The sequence below is a fragment of the Myotis lucifugus genome, unplaced genomic scaffold (assembly GCF_000147115.1).
Source record: "Myotis lucifugus unplaced genomic scaffold, Myoluc2.0 scaffold_82, whole genome shotgun sequence".
Classification (NCBI taxonomy): Eukaryota; Metazoa; Chordata; class Mammalia; order Chiroptera; family Vespertilionidae; genus Myotis; species Myotis lucifugus.
Window position 1 is genome coordinate 4007789 of NW_005871130.1, and position 4563 is coordinate 4012351.

General features: G+C 46.1%; 1 long non-coding RNA gene across 1 annotated transcript; it reads right to left on the reverse strand.

Annotated features, from left to right (window-relative positions):
* Positions 1–850: 850 nt before the first annotated feature.
* Positions 851–4034, reverse strand: LOC111826466. Its single transcript, XR_002829794.1, has 4 exons — positions 3586–4034; positions 2870–3016; positions 2312–2488; positions 851–976 (listed from the first exon to the last, which is right to left on the reverse strand). It is a non-coding gene; the product is annotated as an uncharacterized LOC111826466 (long non-coding RNA).
* Positions 4035–4563: the final 529 nt, after the last annotated feature.

Below are 4563 nucleotides of genomic sequence, written 5' to 3' on the forward strand. Positions count from 1 at the left end.
CAACAGTTCTGTGAGGGCAGAGGAGGAGCGAGTCTGTGTTTTCTTTATCAGAGACACTGAGTCATGTCTATCCATCAGATGAGATGGGGAATGAAATCAGAGGGGTGGGATCCACCAGACCTTTTTAGCATCCCAGCTCTTCTTGTAATCATCCTTTGCCGGAGGGGAGGAGGGAGTGGGGGGCGGGCGGAGGCTGCTCCTTCGAAGGCCCCTCTTCTCGCCTGTAGCTGAAAGTCTCCCCGCGGGGCAGGGGGAGGAGGCTGCAAGGTGCTGTCTGCACCCACTCAAGGGGGTATTATGTCAGTGTGTGGCTTTTGTCACATAAGGGACCTGTTAAACATAGAAATAGTTTTTGCTCCCTGCACCATCTTCCTTGTCTTCCCTCTCAGTGCCCTGGCTCTGCCTGTTCTGTCTCTGTCTTCCTTGCTGGACCGTTCCCTCAAATATCTGGAGAGCTCCAGTTGTCCGTGTTTAGTAAGAGTAGTCATGATTGGAGGAGCGAGAGTCAAAGCTGACGGGAAGTTCTGTGGTTGCCTAGTGGTTCTCACTTAAGGTAGGAGTCGGCATTTTTCCTCTGTGAAGCACCACATAGAACTTAGGCTCTGTGGGCCATCTGGATTCTGTTGCAACTACTCCACCCCAATGTGCTGTACTAGTGTGTCCTAATTGACAGAAGCCATAGACATCCTGGGAATGAATGAGTGTGGTTGTGTTCTGTGAAACGTTGTTTACAGAAGTGGGCAGTGGGCCAGGTGTGCCAGCCTCTGGCACAGTGCCTTGTCCATGCCCTCAGCTGTACCCAGAGTTCTTGAGAGCAGAGCCTCCGCTTGTCAGTTCCTTAGAGAAACCTCTCCAGTCTTCTGGGGCTGTGGGGGTCTGGGTGGAGGGATGTTTGGATTTGCAATTGCTGGTACACACAGATGGAGGGAGTGGGATGAGAGTTGTTGTGAACACCAAGCCTGTGTCCGGCTTTATTCTTTAAAAAATAAAAATAAAAAAATTATATATATATATTGATTTCAGAGAGGAAGGGAGAGGGAGATAGGAACATCAATGATGAGAGAGACTCATTGATTGGCTGCCTCCTGCACGCACTCTACTGGGGATTGAGCCCGCAACCCAGGCTTGTGCCCTTGGCTGAAATCAAACCTAGGACCCTTCAGTCCATAGGCTGACACTCTATCTACTGAGCCAAACCAGCTAGGGCCAGCTTTATTCTTTAACTTTCTTACAGAGTAAATGGTGCTTCTAGATCCTGAGGGCTTTAAATACCAGCTGGCTTCCTGTTGACATCCTATGAAGCAAACTCAGTTCAGCTCTCTCCCATTACTCAGCCAGGGACCACTCATCCACCTCCCAAATTGTGTTATCAGTTTATGGTTTTGATTTTCTTTGTTCTCATGAGTTTATAACTTTTTTCCTTTCAAGTCATTTTGGTGGGATTTCAGGAGGATGTCAAAGCATCATGTGTGTTCAATCTGCTAGTGTAGCCAGAATCCTCCTGGGAAGTCTTAAAATGTTTACAAAGACCATGGGGAGAATGAGGTCAGGAGAAGGGAAAAAATAAAGAGAAAAGAAAACAAGATGGGGAAAAAGAGGTCATGGAGATCAGAAAGTAAAGCTTTTAAGTTTGGGGGTTTTTTCCCCTTCAAACATGGAGCAATGAAATGTTAAAACATCTTTTACTTTAGACTTTATTATGTCAATATAAAAAGCAGTGAGAAATAAAATAATAAATACAGTGAGACTGGAGCAGAAATACAGGGAAGTTTCTCTAATCCACTTTCTCCATATTTCCCTGAGAAGCCAAAAAACCACACTAAACATGAAATAGGACTTCCAGAGGCCATTGCTTCTGACAACAGTGTTATTTCTGACAGTAGAGCAGTCTCTTACTCCTTCCGCGGGAAATGCTGAGGCAGGAACCACAGTGAGGTCAGATGTGGAGAAATCATAGCTTTAGGATGGCCCAGGGCTCATCACTGCAGCACCTGCCAGGGGTCATTACATCCCAGCCACACAGAGGGAGCACCCGGTTTACCAGAGAGGTTCCGAGTCGGGGTTTCCTGTCATTGCAACTAATTGTACACAGATAAAATACCACGGGGCTCTCTCAGAACTAAAGAATTGATTTTTTAAAGTGCTGTTCTTTAGAGAAAACAGTGTTCCCAAAACAAAAGCATAGCATCGCATCACCCACCTCTGCCATCCCCAACGTGCACATGCGCACACATGCAGACCCCTTCACCCCAAACTTGCTGTTTTCCCTGGGACAAGTTCTATTACTTGACTTATAGTTGAGCTAACTTACAGTTCTAGTGTATCTGAAAGCTGACTGCAGAGGGAGTTGGAGGGAGATGCTCAGGAACTGTTGGCCGCCTCAGTGTGGGGCTGGGAAGGTCTGCCATGTTTCTACTCCTGTGTTGTCACATCCTCAGTGTTCCTTGATTGTGAGGAGGTAGTTCAGTTTGACCGTGGGGCTTACTGGCTGTTGTCGGAAGGGCAAGAGAGAAGACAGGGACAAGCTCATTTAATCTTCAAAATCAAACTCCCGCCCTAGCTGGTTTGGCTCAGCAGATAGAGGGTCGGCCTGCAGACCAAAGATCCCAGGTCCGATTCCGGTCAAGGGCATGTACCTTGATTGCAGGCTTCTCCCCGGCCTGGGCCCTGGTCAGGACTCATGCAGAAGGCAACCAATTGATGTGTTTCTCTCACATTGTTGTTTCTCTCTGTCTTTCACTCTCTCTAAAAGCCAACAGAAAAATATCCTCAGGTGAGGATTAACAAAAAACAAACAAATAACAACCAAAAAACCTTCCTTCCTTCCTTCTTATTAGATGATATTACTGAAACAGAGGCGTTTACTAACTTGCTCAGGGTCACCATAGAAAGTGATGAAGCCAGGAGTTGAGCCCAGGCAGTGGAACTCTGGAGCTCAGTCATCTCCAGGGGGACCAACATGCAGGCTTCATGCTGTTAGAGGCAGGGGACCCAAAATCCTCAGTTTCCTGTCGTGCTGAAAATGAAAGGCACAGACAGAGAGAATGTTGATTGATTTCTATTTCCTTATTGACTTAGGATGTTAAGCAACTCTTCATGTGCTTATTGGCCCTTAATGTATCTTCTATTCAAATTCGTTACCTATTCTTTAGTTGGGTCATTTGTCTTTTTTTGTTGTAGAGTTGTAAGAATTCTTTATATATACTAGATTCTTATCAGACATATAATTTGCAAACCTTTTTCCCCATTCTGTAGGTTGACTTTTCCTTACCAAGGAAAGGAAATGTAAGCTGTCCTAGAATGTAAGCTGTCCTTTGATGCACAAAACTTTTAATTTGATTATCTAATTTATCTGTTTTTTCTTTCATTGCTCAAGCTTTGGTTTTCTATGTAACAATCCATTGGAATTTTGATAGGACCCATATTGAGTCTTCATATCGCACTGGTGATGTTAGCATCACAACAATATCTTAACAATGTTAAGTGGTCCAGTTCCCCCTGATTTTCACAACACTGCCCCCTCCTTTTCACTCAGATCTCAGCCTGACTGTCTCCTTCTATTTTAATTTCTCGCATAGTACTCACCACCATGCTGTACTGTTGTTTACTCCTTGGGTTGGCTACTTCTGCTTGTCTCTGTCCACTAGAATGTAAACTGTTGTTATGCAGGATCCTGCCCTTTGTTCTCTGCTTTGTCTCAGCATTTGGAATCGTGCCAGCACTTAGTAGATACTTGATAACTGTGTGTAATGATGAGTGAATGACCAGAATGGGTTTGCCAGGGAGCTGAGCAGGAACAGTGCTCTTCTGATCGAAAGTGATGGCCATGACGTTTTCCGGACATGCAGACACTGCAGACTAGCCTTTTCTGTCTTCAAGCCCTAGGCTCTGCAGTTGGCTGCACCCTCACACATTCTGTGTAAGAAAGGTGGTGGGATTGATTTTCACAGTTAAGAATTCACGAGCAGCAACTACGTGTTATTACATGCTTACGTTTCTCTCCATTTTATTCTAAATTGTGCATTATCCACCAACCTATTACTACTACTAAAAGCTAAATTAAGTAAAAGTGTGTTTTGCTCCTTCATCTAGTCTGTAATCCCTGTGGGAAGGTGAGCTATTCGAATCAAGAGGCTTCATCCTAAGCATGTCCATCCTCCCAGTGATGGTGCACCAGCAGCCTGCCTGGACAGGGCTTCTGCCCGACCCCCATCTCCTGTTGTTCAGAGAGCAGGCACCACTCACCAGGGGCTGTCTCCTCTCACTCAGCGACTCTCAGCCTGCACAGTGTCAGAGTGTTCTGGACTTGGCCCTGAGTGCAGAAGGAGGCATGCCATGTAGCGTGTGGGCAGCAACAGGACAGACATGCTGAGGGGCTGGCAGCAGGCCTGAGTGAACACAGTGTGTCTGAGACTGAAGTTCAGGTGGGGACAAACCTAGACCTGAATCTGCTAACACAGCAGAATATCCCAACAGCATGTGTTAGCAGCGAAGCAAAGGCCAGGCGCTGGGAGACAAAGGCTGGAGAAATGGGTGCTTATTCTGAACCCGGAGTGAAGCTGC